Below are 23,380 nucleotides of genomic sequence, written 5' to 3'. Positions count from 1 at the left end.
TCGTAAATGTTTCCCAGAAAACTCGACCTTCATTAAACCTCTGCCTGATTATATTTTCGTGATCCTAAGGTAAAGAGGATCACACCGTAATGATTTTCATCAAACTTAATGCATGTTTGATATGTTAAATTTGTGATTATAGTACCGGGTTTTGAAGGTTTATATAAACCTTAATTTAACCTTGTTTTATCATGTTTTGGAACACCATTTTAGCATCATTGCAATCGCAATACGATTTCGAGATCTTTTGGGATCACTGGTTTAACTTTGTATTGCTGATTATCTGTGTTTTGAATTCCGATTGTAATTTTGACTTTTGGTGTTCTTGGTTAACTTTGACCTTGACCAGAGAAGTCAAATATTAAGCCATTTTTTGGCCTTTCATTATACTTAGCGAATTGGAACTCATTCGTGTCCAATTCGTTAAGTAAATCACACGAACTAGAATAGCGAATCATTTTATTAACGAATCAGATGTGTATTCGTTAAATTATAACGAATTAGTTGTTAAATTATAACGAACTAGCTCTTAATTCGTCATCTTTCAATAGTAATTCGCTATTTCTTCTTCGTTAATAATTTACTTGATAGCGAATTAGCTGATACGTTATAAACTTTCTAACGAATCAAACTAATTCTTTAACGAATGACATATTAAATTTAATTTTCTTATTAATTTTTAAGTGATAAATTTAAAATTTTTACTTTTATGATTATTGAATTTTACTGATTCTCGATGTCTTTATCTTAGACTTATGGCTGAGAACATGGAACAAGATCCACCAGTTGCTGACCAACAACAACAGCAGAATCTGCCTGTACTTCCTTATGATACTCGGCATAACGTTTGTGCCTTTATTGGTACAAATTTTGCAGACGAAAACATATTTGGAGGATTATTGGTGTTTCTTCGTCGTTCACGTATTCACTATGCAATCACTGCTAATCCTGCCGTTCGTCTCAGTATAGTTCGTCAATTCTGGAGTACAGCAAGATACATTGAAGTGGAGAACCATATTGAAGCCACAATCAACCAAACGCTGACCACTGTTGATACTGATGTAATCCGATGTGTGCTTCATTTTGAAGATACTGTTGATCACCCTTGTGAATTTGACAAGGACTTGATCAAAGGTTTATTTCGTCGTGTCTTCTACGGTCGTGATATTGGTGATTCTATGTACAACAAGAATGGCTTGTGTCCAACTTACAAGTATCTATTGCATGTGTTGATCCATTGTATGGGAGGACGTAAAGGAGGGTTTAATGAATTCCGTATCATGTTGCAGTCGGCATTTGTGGCACTTGTTCTCAACAAAGATGATCTTCTATCATATTAAGGAGCAGTGTCTTCAAACAGTTCAAAAGAGAAGTTCTTAATGTATCCACGTTTCCTCCAGTTGATTATTCAAGACTTGATTCCAAATTTGGTCATCGATCAAACATTGGTAGATGACGTTTTGGAATTAGATCACATGTCGGCAGATACTGTTCGAAGAATGAAGATCTATCGAAAGGAGACACCTAGGACCAAAGGTTTGATTGGTCATTTGGTGAATCCATAATATGTATGTCCTGACAATGATCGCTGGATCCATGATGATTCAGATTCTGAGCGTGAGGAGGGACCGGGTGGGAACGAGGGTGATGATGGTGATGATGATGCAGGTGGTAATGGTAATGATGGTGATGCTGCTATCCTTGAACAACAAGCTGCAGTTGAAGCGGCTTTAGCAGCTACAATTGCCGCTCAACGCAAGAGAAAGGGGAAAGAGTTAGCCTCTGAAGGTTCTTCAAAGCGTCGAGTGTCGGCTGGGGCTGTCATCTCGTTTGGAGTTCAACCTCCAAGGTCGTCCACACCTCAACGCCCGGCGATGCCGCTCACTACTAGCACCCCGGAGTTTACATTGACAACTACACTTACGTCAGATCCACAGCTTGGTATGATTCCTCACTCTGTATTATCCACTATACCAAGGCCGACGACCGCTACTTAGGTGGTTTCTCCTACACCAACAATGATGCCTCCATCAGATATTTCATTTCTGAGGCTCAGTCGACCTGTGGGTCCAGTTCAGCCAGTTCCTCCTTCTTTTGCTGCATCACCTCATGATCAGCAAATGAGCATGGTATTGAGTCTCCTACATTTGTATAAAAATTAAATGTCTGCGGATCGTATGACTCAGGAACGTATGATGGAGAACCAGAAGAAGCTGCTCAGCTATGTTTCCTTCTGTCAAAAAGAAACAAAGGCCCTTCGTGAGATTGTTGAGTCTCAGGGGGTGAAATTAGAGAACAAGAGGAGCTTATTTTGAAACTTACGTGCAAATATGACGCGCTGAAAAAGCTCAAGAATGATGATGAGGATCCGGATGAGTCTGGTGCTGGTGGTTAGACTAAACAAACTCAAGACCCAGCCTCTGGTGCAGGTACGAGTTCTGTTGATGATTCATGCAAGCAGGTCATTATTTATCATGATTATACGGCCGCCAAACCGATTGAGATGATCAAGGCCGATACAATTATTTTTGTTGATGAAAAGGGGATGGTTAGGAGCATTATGAAAGCTAATGAGATTGAAATGGGGCAGTTTGTTGAGAAATCACTAACACGAGAGAAGATTGATATCTTGCTTGGTCTGAATGAAGACGAATTGACCGTGTTAGAGGCCGAGAAGGACATTGAGGTAATTAATGATGATGAGATCTTAAATGATCCAAATGTTGAAATGTGTTCGGTTTTTATTTATGAGAATGAGGTGGTTGAGGTTGAGGATGTGACTGTTGAGGAATATCCTGATATGTTTCGACATACCAATGTTGATCAGGGTGTTCCTGTATTTAATGAAGAAACCATCAAAGAAGCAGAAGATCATCTTGAGATGACGTCCAAAGGAAAGAATGTTGTTGATACAAGATTTGAATCACTTGAAAACCCAACTGATGATGACATTCTTAGATGGTTCAGACATAAGAAAGCTAGTAAGATCATCGAGGCATTTCGGTATGTGGATCAGGAACAGAAAGAAGAAGCTGTTGCACGTGCCAAAGCCAACCAGAAGACTACATTCAAGGCCGTGTCGAAAGTGCAAGGTGATATTATTTCTTGTCTTTATGATTCTGAACTGAAAGTATGTATTGTTAAATGGGAGAAGGGCGTTCAGTACTATGAACGAATGTCTGATCTTCTCTCATTACCGAGATGGCATGTACGCACTCTGGCGTATCGTCCATTTATTAATCGTGGCGAGGACTACCATGCAAAACGTTTTCACCAACACTTGTTATTTGAGGTGAACAACGGGTTTAAGTATTTTAAACCACAAATTCCCATCCGCAAGCGTATCGATGAGATATATCCAAAAACAGGATGGAAAAAGTTGGTTCTTAAGGTAAAGCCGCCAAAGACGATGAAGCGTGTGCCGGTGAAGAAGATGAACCAACACATGTATCTATCCTTCAACCGCTGGTATTACGACAATCGAACTGGCGAGGCCGTCATTGTCCTGGGTAAAGGGTTAAAGGCCGAGCTAATCAAGATCATTGATCCGATGTGGCTTGTTAACTTAACTGAGACCGACAACGACGTGCTACACAAGAATAAGATATCGATCGAGCGCAATGAAGACTACGATCTGGCTATGCAGTTCCAACGCGTTGTGCGTGTATGTTATGAGAACGGAATTCATAGTTGCAGAGATTGGCAGTCCAAGCGTTTCAAGTAAAGTAAAGACAAAGAGCTCAAGACGAGGGGGTGTCTGTTAGTACACGGTTTTGCGCCTCGAGTCTTTGTATCTATTGTTAATGTATTTGTCGTTTTATTTATGTAATGAACAATTAAGTTATCTTTACAATTCGTTAAGGTATAGTCTAGTTCGCTAAGGATGTTTAGCGAACTAGCTCTAAGTTAATATCCCTTCTGATTTGTTAAGGATGTTTAACGAATCAGGGGGTGATTCGTTAAGTTATTTCATTTAAGTGTATGTAACGAAGTGGACTCTACTTCGTTATGGAATGTTAACGAACTAGATCCATCTTCTATATATAGTGGCTTCAGTCCACAGTTAATTTAAGTTTTGAGTTTTAATTATCGAACCTCTGTCCAGATTCACTCTCAAGCTTCATATTAATATTATCACATACATACAATTAATATATACATACATATAACATATTAACTGACGATCAATGGCAATTACGAGCTAGATCCGAGTTAGGTTAATTAGACATAGATTAGATCTGTGTTAGAGATTAACGAGGTCAAACATAAGTCGTCCATGAAAACTTCCATAGAGTGTTCGATCATTTCATGAAAAATGGCCACCATGCAACGTTGGAAGGTGGCTGGAGCATTACATAGACCAAATGGCATTCTTCGGTAGGCGAAGTTTCCATACGGGCATGTAAAAGTGGTCTTCTCCTGATCTTCAGGAGCTATGGGAATTTGAAAGTATCCGTAGAATCCATCAAGAAAACAGTAGAAAATTTTTTCAGATAAACGTTCAAGCATTTGATCGATAAAAGGAAGTGGAAAATGATCTTTTCTTGTGGCATCATTAAGCTTCCGGTAGTCAATGCAAACACGCCAGCCTGTGATGGTCCTCATTGGTATCAGCTCGTCATTCTCTTTCATTACAACCGTCATTCCTCCTTTCTTGAGTACTACTTGAACTGGACTAACCCATGGTGAATCTGAGATCGGGTAGATTAATCCGGCGTTAAGGAGTTTGATTACTTCCTTCTTCACCACATCTTGCATGTTGGGATTGAGACGTCTTTGATGTTGGACCACAGGATTGTTTCTTCCTCTATGAGTATTTTGTGAGTACAAAAGGAAGGACTGATGCCCTTGATATCCATTATCTTCCATGCGATGGCCTTCTTATGATTCTTAAGAACCTAAAGAAGTTCGTCTTTCTCGTATTTAGAAAGGTGAGATGAAATAATTATTGGAAGTTGAGAGTATTTTTCGAGTAAGGCATATTCGAGATGGTCAGGAAGTTCTTTTAATTCTAAGGCAATTGGATCTTCAATTGATGTTTGACTTTTCATTACTTTCAGTTATCTCATATACTACTTCTGATGTTTCTTGATAGTTATCGTTAGTATCGAGATATGTGTTTTCTAAAATGGGTATGGTGATGGTTTCGGTTAAGACTTGTGTTTCGAGTGGGCTAGTGATGGAGGATTCTCGCACATCGCAACTCACGAAAGAATCGATGATGTCGACACAATATAATGTGTCATCGTGATGTTGCGGATATTGCATAGATTTTCCTATATCAAAAGTGATTGCCTTGTCATTGACCCTGAGAGTGAGTTTGCCGGTGCAAACATCAATAATAGCCTTTGCAGTGGCTAAGAAGGGTCTTCCTAATATCAGAGGTACACTTTTGTCTTCCTCCATGTCTAGAATTACAAAATCTACTGGGAAAACAAATTTGTCAATTTTGACAAGCATGTTTTCAACAATGCCCGAGGATATTTAACGGATCGGTCAGCTAACTGAATGCTCATGCGGGTGGGATTTGGTTCTTATCCCTAGTTTTGCGAAAACCGCATAAGGAATTAATTTAATACTAGCTCCTAGGTCGGCCAGGGCATTGCTAACATACAAATTTCCTATGAGACAAGGGATAGTAAAGCTCCCTAGATCGGTCTATTTGTTGGCAGCTTGTTTTGGAGGAATGCTGAACATTCTTCACTCATGGTGACATGTGATAGCTCCTCCAGCTTCCTCCTGTTTGTCAGCACTTCTTTGAGAAACTTGGCATATATTGGTATTTGAGCAATGACTTCGATAAAAGGGATGTTGATTTGGAGTTGTTTGAAGAGTTCTGAAAACTTCCCATACTGAGCTTCCAATCTTTCCTGCTTCAGCCGTCCAGGGTATGGAATAGGTGGAATATAAGTTTGGATTGGTTCCTTGGGTTGTACGGTGCCCCGTTGGGACCAGTCTTTCTTGCGATTTATCAGGGGATTCCTTTCCCATAACTGGTTCTGAAGTTGGTGAGGCAATAGTGGTTGTACCGCTTCTGAGTGTAACAACATTAGCTGTCGCATTCGGTTGGTGATTGTGTTTCTTGGAAGAGTGCCAGGTGGTCTTTCAGATAATTGTCAGGCAATTTGTCCGATCTGAGTTTCTAGATTCTGCAATGATGCTTGTTGACTTTTTAGGTCAGCTTCATGTTTTAACAATAGTCTGCTGATATCAACAGCTCTTGAGTCGGCCTTCTTTTCTGCTTCATTTGTCTTGGTCATGATTTGGATTAACATTTCTTCAATTTTTGAGTAGCTTGGATTTTGATGGCTACTAGAACTTTAATCTTGAAATTGTGATTTAGGCTGGAAGGTTTGATTCATCAGTCTTTTTACGAATCTGGGTAGGGTTTGAGTGTTACCTCCGTCCTTCCAACTGAAGTTTGGGTGGTTTCTCCATCCTGGATTGTAGTTGTTGCTGAAAGCGTTGTTCTAACGGGCGATGAAATCGACTTCTTCCATGGCCATAATGACTTGTTTGCAGTCACTTGTCTTGTGAGTTCCTCCACATGTGTCACAGGTGATCTTTGTTTTTATAGTTCGGCTTGAAGTTCGAATTTCATAGAAAGGGCTTCAGGCTGTGCGGTGACAAGAGTGTTGGAATCAACGTGGTGTATTCCCTTATGAGTTGGTGTAGATCTTGGTGGTTATAAGCGAAACTCTTCTTTGTTGCTTTTTCCAGAACTTCAAATGCCTCGTTAGGTGATTTGGATCCTAGGTCTCCACCGGCGATTTGGTCGATGGCCTATTTGTTTTGACTAGATTGTGCGTCAAAGAAAGTTTGTTCTTGTAACCATACAATCAGTCCATGATGAAGGCATCTTCTCAGAAGACTTTTGTATCTTTCCTATGCTGCGTGTTGTTTTGGATAAAAATCGGCTAAGGATAATGTATCCAAATCTGTCAAGTGAGGTATAGTGCTAACACGATAACAGTGAACGTATAATCGAAATCTTGATGAACACAGGGATTTGATCACGAGGGAAAAAACCCTTAATTACGATAATCTTTACTTCGGTCAAAAACTAACAAGGTAACCTTTGGTCGAATTGCTTCGGTCAAGGATTAACAAGGTAATCTTTGGTCGGACGATATGTGATTATAGTAATCTCCGGCACAAAAAAACCTCGAACGGTGAAAACTATCACCGTCAAGTTTATTAATGATAAAAGGTGATTACAAATGTTGTGGAGTTTATGATCGACGTTACAAAGTAAGCTAGTGAGTAGAGAGAATATTTGGTTCTGCTCTAGTGTGTGTGATAGTACATGTGTCTTTCTAGTCGTTCATAACTCGATTATATATTGAAATACAAGTAACAACAATTCCTAATAATCCGCAAGTCCTCCACTAGCCACTCCCATGACTTTGACCACGTGCCAAAGAAGTCCAGTAGCGAGATAAGCGGAAGAATAAGTCTAAGAGCCGTTGCTGGTATTTATACATCAATCTTCACACGAGATCATCCATTACTAACAACGTTTAATAAGGATCCTGGATCCACATTCGAGCTAGAGAATACTCCATGAGGATAATTAATGTCAGCACGTCTTAAAGTCGTCATACCTGTCTAACACATCACCATACTAAACACAATCATTAGTAAACAAATAATACCGAGGATTGTCGATCCTTTATAACCTGAAACATATCTCAAGGATAATCTATCCATATGATAGTAAAGGATTAAGGATCCTCAGCATAAATTCATGCCCTAACAATTGACCCCAAAATGGCGGGTGACAGTGGAATACAGCTGTCATTTTGAAATTCAAAATTACTGCGAAAACAGATAGATGGGATGGTTTTGCCAAAATTATTTACCATTTATCCCCCAAGATAATAATAACCGTCTATATATGCCGCCCTATATCTTTGATTATAACTATACCTTCAGCCGACGCATCATGTATCCTTTTTACTCTTTTCTTATTTTCTTCAATAATGTCTAATGCTTAATCTTCTTCTTCTCCATCTCCCTCTAAACCTTCCGAACAAACCTCCAATAACTCCGAGTTGTCGGAAATGGAACCCCAATGCCTCTTAGCCAACCCGTGTACCGAGATTTTCAAACTTACGGATCCCGAGATTGATGACTTTTGTTCGCTGTTCCCTCCGAAAGCCCTATTTCGACCTTACGAATCCAGCGTCCGCTGCGATGTATACTCCAAGGTCTGGGTCTGGGTCTGCTTTCCGGCGACTCCGTTTCTAATTGGCTACAAATATCCCTTTCCGTCTTTTTACTCAAAGCTTCTTTGATTCCACCGGCATATCCTATATACAGGCTATGCCTATGGTTTGGAGGGTTCTCAGCACTATCGAGAGAATCATAGAAGCGCAAGAGATGGACATCGGCCTTCCAGAGTTATCACATTTGTACACACTCACTACCCACGGTCATGCCCGATTTACCTTCAAATCCAAGCCCCGACAACCTCACCCGATATCAAAAGTCACTTTAAACGATACCTTGTGGAGGAACCAGTTTTTCTTTGTAAAACGTGACTCAATACTAGGGGGGATTGACCTTCCTTCAAAGTGGGTTAGAAAGGGTAGGATCCTGGATCCTTAAGAAATAGCAGGATCCTTGATGCTTTAACTTGAATTCTGATTTTTCCTTTTTATTTCCAGTTGACAACTTTGCTTCTTTGGGCAAGTTACCTGGCACAGAAGAAAAGACAAAACGGTTCCTAGCACTGGATACTGAGATTAGGACCTTTCAAGCTCTTTTTATTGAAGGTTTTTGTGATATCTCCTCGGGTTCAAGCATGTCAAGTAAGTTAATAATTTTAATATAAATAAGATTAGAATAAGAAAACTTATTAGTTAACTTTTTTCCTTTCTAGGCGCCAAGAAATACCAGAAGTCAGCCGTCAAGTTCTCCTTGGAAGATATTGACTGTATGGTCACCTCCCCTGTTGTCAAGAAGGAGGCTTCGAAGGCAGGCACTAGTTCCGAGCCCAAGACTGCAACAACCAGGGCTAAATCTACGGCTTCCAAGAGGAAGAGGTCCTCTAATCCTGAGACCCATTATGAAATTGTCCTCTCTGTAAGTATCCTGTGTCCTGACACTTTGATTTGTAGGATCCAATATCCTTATGACTTTGATTACTTTGTTGTGTGTAGGCCATGAGTGCTTTCAAAGAGCATTATGAAAAGATCATCGGCCAAATGAGCGACAAGTTGCCGGGATTGGGGAAAGCCGTGGTGGCCAAGGATAAAGCCATGATCCAGCTTTCCAAAGAGAAAAAATAGTTGGAGGATCATCTATCCTCAGTCAAAGCCCAACGTCAAGAGGCAGTGGAGCAGGCCACATACGAGGCCAAAGTGTGGGCTGCCAGGTTGGTATTTCAAGCACGGATCAAAATGGCGAAGGAGGCTGGTGATCCTGCTTTTGACAAGTCGACCTAGGATGTGGAGAAGTGGAAGACTGCTCTTGACGATCTTGGTGGTGAGGACGACGAGGAGATGGCTGAGAACACCGAGGCTGGGACTTGTGGTGTCAAGGAGGCGGTTGAAGCTGGCAAAGGAGATGGTGCTGCCGAGGGTGAAGATGCAGCGTAGGTGGGCGATGAAGGATATAGAAGACAAGGCCTGAGCCCACCTTTTTATTTTGTGTTGATGTTTTCCTGAACAATTACTTTGGTCTGTAATAAACAATAATAACTAGGATGAAGGATCCATGATACTTAAGACAATTTGCGGGGGTGACAAAGGTGGAGGGATCCTCTGTTTGTGGGGATGAAGCCTTTGTTGCCCTTGTCTTTTAATTTTCCTGCACTTATGAACTGTTAGTAGTACTCACTTAACCCAGATGGATGGTCCATCTTTGGCATGGTGAAGTCCGGGTTAAGAATTTTGGATAAGTCCAGGTGGCTTATTTTAATTAATATAAATCTTTTAACTATTTGCCTGTTGTTTATTTCTAAAAGTTTGTTAGATATAACTTTAGCATTATTGATAGTTTTGAAAAATAATCTTAAGTAAAAGATTTCAGGATAAAAGATCCTTATGAAAATTACTTAGGATAGAATATCCTTAAAGAACAAACAGTAGGATAAGGTACCCTTAAAAGATGATAAAAGTTATACAATAGAACATCCTTAAAGGACAAATTTTAGGATAAGGTATCCTTATAAAAAGGTAAAAAACTTTAGTAATAAAATATCTTCAAAGGAATAACCCTCTAACTCGAAATATCCAAAAGTATTGCAACTAAGATAATACATAAATTCATCAACAGTGACCATACCAGAAGGTCTAGGTAGACCTACGTTACCATAAGTACTGAACTCTCAGTGATCCTTGAAGGAATAACTTTAGGATTCTGGATCCTAAGAATTTTGATCCTCACAATGAACTTAGAAAATCTGTTGCAAACAACTTATAGTGTTAGCGGGATTAAACCCATTAAGCTGGGGACAAGCCCAAATAATAAACTGGGGACAAGCCCGTGCAACTGGGGACATGCCCGTGTAATCTGGGGAAAAGCCTGTGACTGGGGACAAGCCCAAACTGGGGACAAGACCAAACTGGGGACAAGCCCAAAACTGGGTACAAGCCCAAATACGGATGTTAACTGGGGACTCGCCCAACCCGGGATTTAGCCCAAACGTAAGTGATGTGAAAACGCCAAAACCTTTTCTAACATGAAAATGTTAGAAACATTTGTCTTGAGATAACGCAAAAACGTTATAAACCGGTGGTATGGTATGTCTACCATAATTCATAGGATCCTCCATATAGCCGAAGACAACGTTGAATAGCGTGCGCTCCAAGCGAGAGTGTAGAAACTCTATTTATAATAAAGGTGAAAACCTTTAAACCTTAGAGGATATGACCATCGGGGTCCATACCCAAACGTGGGCTAGGCCAAGGGAAATAGGATAGTACCTTGAATGTAAAGGAGAGGTGGCCAACCTCTTGATCATCGGACATATTATTATAACCCTGCATTGATATTTAAAACTTGGAAGAAACAGAATGTTAAGAATACGTTATCCTTAAATTAGTAATAAGAAATTGAAAAGGATAAGTGATCGGATAGATATTACCAATTTCGGGGATCCTTGGTCCTTTAAGGATAATATATCCTCTCAGGATACTGGATCCTGATCAGAAAAAATACTCTTTGAGGTGGATAGCATTCCATGCTCTTGGTAATCTATTTCCTTCCATTGTGAGCAAATGATATGCCCCCTTTCCTGCTTCCGATTCGATCTGATAAGGTCCTTCCCATTTGGGTGCTAATTTTCCATCAGCCGGATTGGTAGTATTTTGGAAGGTTTTCCTCAAAACTAGATCTCCTTCTTGAAATCTGCTGATCCTTATATTCTTGTTGTATGCCCCAGCTACCCTTTGTTGATAAGCTGCCATTCTGATTTTGGCTAGGTCTCTGAGTTCTTCAATAGTATCCAAGTCTTCAAGAAGGATTTCTTTATTGGCTTCAGGATCACGGATGCTCGTTCTTGCTGTAGGAACCACCATCTCTGTTGGGATTACTGCTTCTGATCCAAATACCAACGAAAAAGGTGTTTGGCCTGTTGCATTCTTTGGCGTTTTCCTGTCGGCCCAAAGAACATATGGTAGTTCCTCGGCCCACTTTCCCTTCTTGGATCCTAGCTTCTTCTTTAAATTGTTAATGATGATTTTGTTGCTAGACTCCGCTTGACCATTAGCTTGAGGATGCACTAGTGTTGAAGTAATCATCTTTATGCCCCAGCTGTCACAAAAGTTAATTGTTCTTTTCCCAATAAATTGGGAAACATTATCACATATAATGATAGAAGGAATACCAAATCTAGTTATAATATTCCTTTTGATAAAAGATATAACTTCCCTTTTCAGACTTGTACGAATGCTTCTGCTTCAATCCATTTAGAGAAGTAGTCCGTTATGGCGAGCATAAAGACGTTTCCACCTGGTGCCTTTGGCAGCTTCCCAACAATGTCCATTCCCCATTTCATGAAAGGCCATGAAGAGGATATATGATACTTTGGTTCTGCTGGTTGATGAAGGATATTTGCATGCCTTTGGCAGGCATCACACTTCTTCGAATACTCTACTGCATCCTTCTTCATTGTTGGCCAGAAGTACCCAGTTCTAAGTATCCTGGAGAATAATGCCCTTCCTCTTGTGTGGTTGCCGCAATCTCCTTTGTGAAAGTCTTAAGTACTTCTTGGATTTTAGGATCCTCGATGCACCTCAAGTATGGACATGCAAGAGATTTTCTGTATAGCATATCATCTAATAAAATGTATTGTGATACCTTGAGTTTGAAGGATTTGGGATTCTCGGTAGTTGGAATCTCTCCTGTTTGAATATACTTCTTGAGCGGAAGGATCCATGATTCTCGGTTATTTGAGGATAATGGATCCAAGAGTACATGTTCTTTGTCATTCGTTATCTCTTCAACTTCTTGTTCTCCTATTGCTGGTGAGAGAACATGAATGATTGGAATCTTCGTATCTTCTGGAATTTTCAGAGGAGGCTAGATTTGCCAAAGCATCTGCCCTGGCATTTTCTTCTCTTGGTACCTGCACACTACTAAATAGTTTGAAGGATTTTGCTAGTTCCTTCACAACATCTAGATATTTGATTAGTTTTTCTTTTTTAACATCATATGAGCCATTAAAGTGGTTAGCAATCAATAATGAATCTATATATACTTGAAGATACCTGATCCTCATGCATTTAGCTAATTGCAAACCTGCGATCAAAGCCTCGTATTCTGCTTCATTGTTTGTTGCTTGAAACTCACAGGCTATTGATGGGGGTAATATGTCCCCCTGTGGCGATTTCAGTAGGATCCCCAATCCTGTTCCTCTTACATTAGAAGCGCCGTCAGTGAAGAGTATCCAAGGATCCTGGGTCTTCTCTAGTTGTTGGACCTCCAAGTCAGCTTCTTTTTGTAGGTCACTAGTGAAATCAACCACAAAGTCCGCCAGTGCTTGAGACTTGATTGCTGTTCTTGGCTCATATTGGATATCATATGCACTTAATTTCACATCCCACTTGGCCATTCTACCTGATAACTTTGGTTTTCTAAGAACATTCTTCACAGGATAATTAGTTCTCAAAATAATATGGTGAGTTTCAAAATAATGTCTCAATTTAGTAGAAGCCATAATGAGTGCAAGAATTAACTTTTCTAAATGAGAATACCTGGCTTCTGCATCTAGAAGACTTTTACTTACATAGTAAACGGGATGTTGTTCATCTTCATGATCCTTTACTAAGACGGCACTCACTGCATTTCCCGAGACAACTAAATATAGATATAAGGATTCTCCATCCACAGGCTTCATTAGAGCTGGAGCCGAGGATAAGTAATCCTTCAAGGCCGTAAGCGCAGCCTCATGCTTTGCCGTCCACTCAAACTTCTTATTCTTCCTAAGGATATCATAGAAGTCCTTGCACTTTTCGGAGGATCTTGAGATGAACCTATTGAGAGCGGGTTATTCTTCCTGTGAGCCTTTGGACATATTTTGCGTTTGCAGGAGACTTTAAATCGAGGATGGCTTCAATCTGCTCGGGGCTTGCTTCAATTCCTCTCTTAGTCAACATACATCCCAGAAATTTTCCAGCCTTAACACCAAAGTGGCATTTTGCCAGATTCAATTTCATGTTATACTGGTCGAGGATATTCAATGCTTCCTCGAGGTCTCTAAGGTGATCTTTCACTTTCTTCGATTTTACCACCATATCATCTATGTATACCTCCATAGTCTTGCCCAATTGATCCTTGAACATCATGTTGACTAGTCTTTGGTATGTTTTCCCTGCATTTCTTAGTCCGAACGGCATAGCAATATAACAGTATTTGCCGGTAGGAGTCATAATATTGTATCCTCTTGATCAGAAAGTTCCATTTGAATTTGTTGAAATCCAGAGGAAGCATCCATAAAGGTAAGCATTTCATATCCTGCCGTTGCATCCACCATGGAATCTATATGTGGTAATGGGAAAGGATCCTTGGGGCATGCCTTGTTTAAATAGGTAAAATCGACACAAACCCTCCACTTTCCATTCTTTTTTGAAACAACAACCACATTAGCTAGCCACCGAGGATACTGAACCTCTCTGATCATACCGGCCTTAAGAAGTTTTTCAACTTCTTCTTGTATGATCTTGTTCCTTTCAGGAGCAAATTTTCTTCGCTTCTGATGGACGGGTTTAACAGATAAATCAAGGCCTAGTTTGTGAGTGATTACCTCTTTTGAAATACCTGTCATGTCTGAGTGCTTGAAGGCGAAGGTATATTTTCTTTGTCCCAAGAAGGATACTAAATCCTCCTCGATTTTGCTGGGGATACTGGATCCTTGGAACACCTTTATCTTTGGATCCTCAGGGTCCAATGATACTTATTTAAGGTCTTTCTCCCGAGCTTACAACACGTCCCTAGGATGTTGCTGTAGTTTCTATGCTATAGTTTGTTTGGCTGTTGGCTTCATTGATGAAGAATAATAGTTCTTGGCCTCTGCTTGGTCACCAACTATCTTCACAACTCCCCAAGGGGTAGGCAGTTTGATGCATTGGTGATACGTTGAGGCTACTGCCTTCATTCCATGCAGCCAGGGCCTACCTAAAATAACATTGCAACAAGAAAGGTTATCAATGACACAAAATTTCTGGTATGAATTTAACCCTTCGATATAAATTGGAGGTTGATGTCCCCCAACGTCTTCTTGGTTTCACCACTAAAACCAACTAGCACTGATGTTCTAGGAATGATCTCTGAGTCCATCTTTTTGATGACATCATGCTGGATAATTTTGACTGAGCTCCCTCCGTTTACTAGGATCATGCGTACATAATGGTTAGCGATAAATAAAGTAATGATCAAACCGTCATGATGAGGATCCTGGATGTTTAGTTTGTCTTCCTCGTCGTAGAAGATCCTTGTGTCTGTTGTTAAGGTAGTGGATACTATCGGTTGGTCTCCGTTATCCATCTTGACTTCTTGGCAAGTCTTTTTGCTACAGAGAAAGAAGTTCCACAAATGTCTGAACCTCCAGAGATGAAATTCACCATTCGGACATCCAGCTCATCCTTCTGAGGATCCTGGATCTTTGAGTCGAAGAAGACTCTCCGATCAGTCACTCGAGTAGTGGCGGCGTTGCTTTTTGTGGAAGATCTTCATAATCCTGGATCCTGGATTTTTTTCTTCCCAAGAGTTCTTTAAAGTGACCCTTGCTCATGAGGTATCCAATTTCCCTCCCCAAGCCGATGCATTCATCTGTTGTGTGGCCAAAGTCTTCGTGAAAGGCACACCACTTAGACTTGTCTTTGAAGGCAGTCGTCTTCTCGTTCTTTCGGGGCCACCTTGCTTTCTCACCTAGATCCTTCATGGCACAAATCAAGCCATGGGTATCTACGGAGAAACAATACTCGGAGATGCAGGGATAGCCTTCATTATCCTCTCCTTCTTCAACTGCTCATACGTTCTGGTTGTTGAACTTGTTATACGGCTTTGTGTTGTTGTTCTTGAACGAGAATCCCTGCTTCTTGTCGGAGGATTCTTGTTTCGTTTGATTCCCCAGACGATCCTAAATCCTCTTGTCATCCTCCAATCGTATGAATCTGAGTGCTCTGTTCCTTATTTCATCTAGAGACCTACAAGGAGTCATCACGAGATCATCATAAAAGGGGGAGCCCATCTGAACTCTCATCTTGAAGGCCTCAACAGTAGTAGCCATGTCAAGATTAGGGATTTCTAGAGCTTCCCTGCCGAACCTCGTAACAAAATCCCTAAGGGATTCATCACTAGGTTGGATAACTCGGTATAAATCGCTAGTTAACTTCTTGAATTTCCTACTACAGGAAAATTGGCTGTTGAACAAGTTAACTAAATATGAAAAAGAAGTAACTGAAATGGGAGGAAGACTTAGCAGCCATTTTAATGCAGATCCTGTGAGTGTGGATCTGAATCCTTTGCATAAGCAAGCTTCTTTGAGTCTCTCAGGAATGGGGTTGATTTCCATCCTTTCCCTATTTTGTGCAACGTGCTCCTCAGGATCTGTGGTCCCATCATAAGTTTTCATGTTGGGAGTTTGGAACCGCTTCAGAATCTCAGCATCACAGATAGGTGGAGCAAATCTTGATAACTTGTGGCTTCCCTCAGGTATCTCGGGGATTGGTCGTATCACCCCGGGAACACTAGATATCATATCCTTAAGCTTCTGTAGTTCTTTGGCCATAGCCTGGTTGATACCTGTATCCTGCATAGAACCACGGTTAGTATCTAAGGATATAGGATCATACAAGTTACCTCTTTACTGGGTGAAGGTCGGCATCCTGGATGAGTAGTTGGGATAAGAAGAATCTGCTATAGGAGTTTGTCCTCCAGAAGCTATGGTCTGCATGGGGATTATATCTCCTTCATGGACTTCGGAGGATCGTTGATGTTGGATTCCTGAGGATCCTTGATTCGGAAAGAAGGATCCTTGATTCGAGATGAAGGATCCTTGAGGTTGGTTACTACAGGATCCTGGAGGAAGGATGGCTGATCCTTGCCGATAATATGAGGATCCTTGATTCTGTTGACCCATGGATCCTTGTTGGAGGATAGATGATCCTGGCTGAAATAGCGAGGATCCTTGAGCCTATTGACCCATGGACCCCTGTTGAAGGATAGATGATCCTTGTGAGAACTGAGCCATGGATTTTGGACTGGTAAAATCCAGCATCCTGGGCATCAAGGGGGGTGAGATCCTTTGCTGGCCTCTTGTTCTTCTTGAGATCTTCTAACTCACGAAGGATCCTCTTGTTGGTCTTGTTCTGCTGCTCCATGTATGCTTTAACCTGCGAAAACATAGATGAAACATCACTGATAGTATTAACCACCGGCGCAGCAGCAGCGGTTTTCGAGCTCTGGAAGACTGGTAGTTGCGTCTTGCTTCCAGCAGCAGCAGGTCGTTGTGTTCCCGTAATTGGCGGAGGCAGTGGTGGCAAGGTCCTTGATGAGAGAGGAACCGTAGCCGGCATAGCTGATGAAGCAGATGTTTATTGAGAGGCCATTGGAAGTGATATGGGTATTAAAAGGTTGAGAATGTTAGAGTATTTTATGGATTATAGCACCAATTGCCCCACGGTGGGCGCCGAATTTTTTTGGATAAAAATCGTCTAAGGATAATGTATCCAAATCTGTCAAGTGAGGTATAGTGCTAACATGATAATAGTGAACGTATAATTAAAATCTTGATGAACACAGGGATTTGATCACGAGGGAAAAAACCCTTAATTACGATAATCTTTACTTCGGTCAAAAACTAACAAGGTAACCTTTGGTCGAATTGCTTCGTTCAAGGATTAACAAGGTAATCTTTGGTCGTACAATATGTGATTATAGTAATCTCCGGCACAAAAAACCCCCGGATGGTGAAAACTATCAACGTCAAGTTTATTAATGGTAAAAGGTGATTACAAATGTTGTGGAGTTTATGATCGACGTTACAAAGTAAGCTAGTGAGTAGAGAGAATATTTGGTTCTGCTCTAGTGTGTGTGATAGTACATGTGTCTTTCTAGTCGTTCATAACTCGAATATATATTGAAAATACAATTAAAAACAATTCATAATAATCCGCAAGTCCTCCACTAGCCACTCCCATGACTTTGACCATGTGCCACAGAAGTCCAGTAGCGAGATAAGCGGAAGAATAAGTCTAAGAGCCGTTGATGGTATTTATACATTAATCTTCACACGAGATCATCCATTACTAGCTACAGTTAATAAGGATCCTGGATCCACATTCCAGCTAGAGAATACTCCATGAGGATAATTGATGTCAGCGCGTCTTAAAGTCGTCATACATGTCTAACACATCACCATACTAAACGCAATCATTAGTAAACAAATAATACCGAGGATCGTCGATCCTTTATAACCTAAAACATATCTCAAGGATAATCTATCCATAAGATAGTAAAGGATTAAGGATCCTCAGTATAAAATTCATGCCCTAACACGTGTAACGACTCGTCATCATCGGTCCGGAATCCGGTAATGCTGGCTCGGTATTTGGCAGTTTTATCAGGCGGAAAATATTTGAGGAGAAACTATTCAACCATCTGGTCCCAGGTAGTGATAGAACCAGAAGAAAGAGATTCTATCCATTCTAGGGCTTGGCCCCTTATAGAGAAAGGAAAGAGTTTGAGTTTGATCTGATCTGATCTTCTGAAAAGTTTTGGATTTTAAAGGTTCCGCGGATTCGTATGAATTGAAATATATGAGAAAGAGGGTCTTCGTCGAGGAGGCCAAGAAATTGAACTGAATTTTCCACCATATGAATGGTGCTTGATTTGATTTAGAAACGTTATGTGATATCGGGTGGGGCCACTCCATTGCCGTAGCCTTTGAGAGTTGGCTTGGCATAGTGGCTCATGTTTGGCTTATTGTTTTGGGCCACCATCATTTCTTCGGTTTGATTTTCTCCTGATTTGGTGGCCTCTACTGACTCGTCTTTGATTGTTTTGGCATTTTCTGCAGTTCGTTTACGTGTTCGTCAACGAAAGAGTCGTTCCAGTTCAGAAATTGGAGAAACAAGCTCACGCCCGAATGTAGAGGACATACATGGGATTAAATCAAAATTTAAACTATTTAGATTAAACTAAAGGTTAGGCTAAAGTTAGGCTAAGAGTTAGGCTAAGGTATTCTAAAACTAAACTAAGGTCTAAGTTAATTAAGCTAAGGTAAAGGTTAGGCTAGCCTTAAAAATATTTAATACAAGAAAATAAAAGAGAATAAAATAAAAGTTAAAAATTCGTACAACTATAAACAATGTTAAAATTAAAACTTGGATCGTTCTTAGAAACGTACCGTGTCCCCGGCAACGACGCCAAAAACTTGATGTGGTATGTGCGGTGCAGTAAAATGATAACAGATTGGAGATTTAGCTTTTGCACAAGATCGTGTTTTAAATTTATAAAAGTGATTTATACTAAGACTGAACACACACAAAATAGGCAAGTGTACCTATCGTATATGTAGAATAGTATTGGTAAGAACCAAGTATTGATCCGTGGACACAAATGTTTCTAATAATGAATCTTCGTTTTACTTTAATCGGAGAGGATAATCATTTTGGGGTTAACTTTTAATCTTTTATAAAATATAAATACTTATATATAATTTATAGGTGACAAGAAGATCAAGAATCCACTCAATTTATCCATGATGATTATAAAGTAAACATGTGATAAACTTGTCGTAATAATATATGATAGAATAGCCCCTCATTTCTAAGTGAGCATATCCTATTACATAAAAGAAAGTAGCATGCGCATTTTAAAGTCAACCCTTTCATAATGTTATGCTACCACGAGAATGTCAATTTGAGTTGACAAGTAGTTTAGTAAAGTAGAAAGATTAGGATTGACTTCGATTTCTCAAATACCAATTCTAACAACTTCGGGTGGTTATAGTTTAGTCACACAACCCCAAATTGGTTGATTTAAGTAGGTTATAATTACACATCTTTAACATATGATTTCTTTAACTAGCTTGATAACCTAAGAAATCGTGTTAAAGATGTTATTTCAGAATTATCAAAACTAGAGAAATAGATCATAGCTCTTATCTCATCATTTCTAAGTACAATATAAGGATCCATGTTTCGATAAATTATCAAAGTATTTCTTTCTTTCAATAACATAAATTTATCATGAATGATTGTTAATATGATTGTCACTCACCAACTTTGAATTGTTGGATTAAGATAGTGAAACATATCTCATCAAAAGATAATTGCAAAATAACCATGTGCTTTACTAAACTAAATCACATATTTAGTATACTCATCAAGTAAAACAAAGCTTCTTCATAGATTTAGATGGTAAAGGGAGTTTAGCTCATAATGAGCATTGTTATGAATATAAAAAGAGATGATGACAACAAACACATGATTAAACTAGAACAATCTAACCAAATGTGGATTAATCTCCCTTCTTAATGATGATGGATTATGGTGATGTTGATGATGATGGATGATGATGATAAGCTCCAAGCCTTCAAACTCCTCACAAGTTCTTCAATATTTGTGTAATGTGGGTGTTTTTATAAGAGAAACCCGTTTAGAGATCTACTTCAAGCACACTTCTCAAATGACACAAGAGCCTCTATTTATAGGCTGCCTGGAGGTTGAAGCACGACCCCGTGCTTTATTAAGAACGGCCCCGTGTCCACGTGTCCCAGTTGCATGTTGTCAGATTGTACATGATGACTCACCACGGGGGTGTGATTTCAGAGGCACGCCCTCGTGCTTTTATTGACACGTGCTTCAATTCTTTTTGTCTTTATCTGGAGGTGACCACGGACCCGTGGCCAAAGAGGTACGGCCCCGTGCTTTTATCAACATGTGCTTAAATTCTTGTAGAATTTTGTCTTTTCTTATTTCCAGAAGCATGGGGGCGTGTTTCTTGAGGCATGTGTAACACCCTGGCTAAAGCAGAATACGCCCGGGTGCGACGTACAGATTGCTCAAAACACATGTGACACTATTAAGTGACAATATTATCATTATTTCATTGATGATTCAAATAAGAAGTACTTTTGCAAATAAGAAAAACTACAAGGAAATAAACAAGTCAAACACATTATTATTGATAATTCTATGTCTAGTGTCTTCTATTGTTTCATCCTCTAATAAGCATACCTGTAACATAAGAATAAAATAATGTCAACTAACTTAATAGTTGGTGAGCTCCCACAATTTTTATATAATACATAAAAATCATACAATTCCATGAAAACTCGTGAAAAGCAAATATGGTCCTTTCCAGTTGGGATTGTGCACCAACGTACTCGGAAAATGAGGCCCTTTTCCACTCATAACAACAAGGTCTTGAGCGCATAGGGGGGGGGGGTACGATCATACTATATTGAAGTAATCCATGAGCAAGTAATATTGAACAAGTAACAAGTAAGCACACAAGTTCATGTAATGAATTGTAGTTTATAAGCAAAATCTTAAGCAATTCGGTTTTGTAGAATACATATGCTACCCCCAAAGCAATAAAAGAGTAAAAAGGTGTGGGGGGGGGGGGGTGAGAAACTCATCTTTGAAATAGTAATGGAAACTTGGAAACGAAACGTGAAGCGCGTTATATGAAACAGAACGATCTAATCTCACGAGCTAAAATAATAAGAACACGAGAATTACTAATTAATATAATTGAAATAACATGTCGGTTTTAAGGTTCATGTATTATTATTTGTATATATACTTTTACCATTTTAAAGTATATTAATATTAAAGTTTAACGGATTTTAACGATTTATTATTATAATATTATTTCTGAGTTTATATTAAATTTGTATTATAATATTGTTACGGGATTCTAGTGTTACCGGTATTTTAGTTTAATGATTGACGGTTTAGTTTTTATAAAGTTACAACAATATTATATATATATATATATATACATATTTATATACTTGTTTTACGAGTTGAAATGATTGGTTTGGGTTTGTAAAAGTTGGATTCTTGGGTGAAAAAGATTGAAAACCATTTAAAACAATTGTTATTTTATTTAAAAATGATTTAAATTTATTTATTTTGATTTATAAACATATATTTGGTTTGTTATAATTAACTAATGATTTACAAAAAAAAAATATTAAAACATTGTGTAATGACCCGAGTTCGAACCCGGGTATCCATGGCAACAAGAAGTGTACACAACCACTGGACCAAACCATTTTTGTGTTATATTATCAAAAATAAAAATATATAAGTAATAACCTTCAAGTTCATCATCTTCTTATCAAACCCTAGATTCAATTCTCCTAATATTTTGATTGTTTGCTTGATTTACGTTAGGGGTTTTGTTATACGCTTGAAACTAATACGAATTCATATAATACTTACTGGATTTGGTGCCCGAATGATGGAGAACAAGACTCGCCGGAAAAGTAAACTTTGATGAACAAATAGGAGTTATAGAGAGTGTTAGAGAGGATTATAGGCTTAATTGATCCGATTGATGTTAAGATCGAGTTAATTGAACTTTTATTATAATCCGGCGAGTTTAGGATTTAATACGAATTTATTTGATTGTTAAAGGTGAATTTAATCGCGTATTATTGTTTATTATTAATTGAGAAGATGTTTAGGATACTTAACAAATTGAATCGGACGTTGAACGTGGGTTTTAAAGGTCGCCGGAAGTTCCACCGCCGCCGCCGCCGGCTCGTCGGAAAAACGGGGGTTAGGGGAAGATGGGGTGGGGCTGGGAATTAATTTTTTTTATATTTTAAATACCAATGTTACATTTTAACCCCTGAACTTATTAAACCTTTATAATTTGTTATTAAACTTTATTTACCCTTTAAACCTTGAACTTTGTAAATATATTTAACTTGATAAAACCTTATATACTTTAATATCTTTGGTTTGTTTACGTTTTATACTCGTATAGTTTTAAAGTTTGATTATTTTAATAACTTTTATGGCTCGGAGATTCGTTGATTGAACAATACGAATATAAAGTAAACAGATGCGAACTTTAAATTATTGAACTTGATATAGCTTGATAAATCTCATAAAAAAACAAATACATTGAAACGACTTAATGGGTCGGTTTAACTAATATAAATACAAATACGAATACGAAAAATTGACGAATATCACAGCATTTCCTACTTTTGAGAATTTCGTCCCAAAATTAAGTAGAAAAATCCGTAACAAAAAGATGAGGATACTTTTTCCGCATTTGATCTTCTCGTTCGCAAGTGAATTCAGCGCTACGCTTGGATTCCAAATGAACCTTTACCAAAGGTATCCGGCTAAGTTTAGTTTCTTTGTCTTTTCGATCCATGATTTCCACCGGTTTCTCGACAAAGTGCATTGTTTCATCGATGCGCACTTCGTCGAGTGGTACCTGGAGGTTTCCCTCAGCAAGACATTTCTTCAGATTTGAAACATGAAATGTCGGATGAACGTTAGAATGCTCTTGAGGAAGTTCGAGTGTGTAAGCAACACTACCAAAACGAGCAAGAATCTTGAAAGGTCCAACGAAACGAGGAGATAGTTTGCCTTTCTTGCCAAAACGAACAACACCTTTCCAAGGAGATACCCTGAGAAGGACACAGTCACCAACATTAAACTCTAGGGGCCGTCGTTGGTTATCAATGTAACTCTTTTGACGGCTTCGAGCGGTTAAGAGGTTTTGTCGGATTTGAGCAATTGTGTCAGTAGTCTCTTGAACAAGTTCCGGACCAGTGATTTGGGTTTCACCAATTTCGTTTCAACAAATAGATGATCAAAATTTACGACCATAGAGTGATTGGAACGGAGCCACACAGATACTCGAATGAAAACTATTATTGTACGAGAACTCAATC

This window comes from Bidens hawaiensis, unplaced genomic scaffold (assembly GCF_021521415.1).
Source record: "Bidens hawaiensis isolate Kalapana, Puna unplaced genomic scaffold, B.hawaiensis_p1.1 tig00034221_1, whole genome shotgun sequence".
NCBI lineage: Eukaryota > Viridiplantae > Streptophyta > Magnoliopsida > Asterales > Asteraceae > Bidens > Bidens hawaiensis.
Note: the sequence above shows the minus strand (reverse complement) of the source record.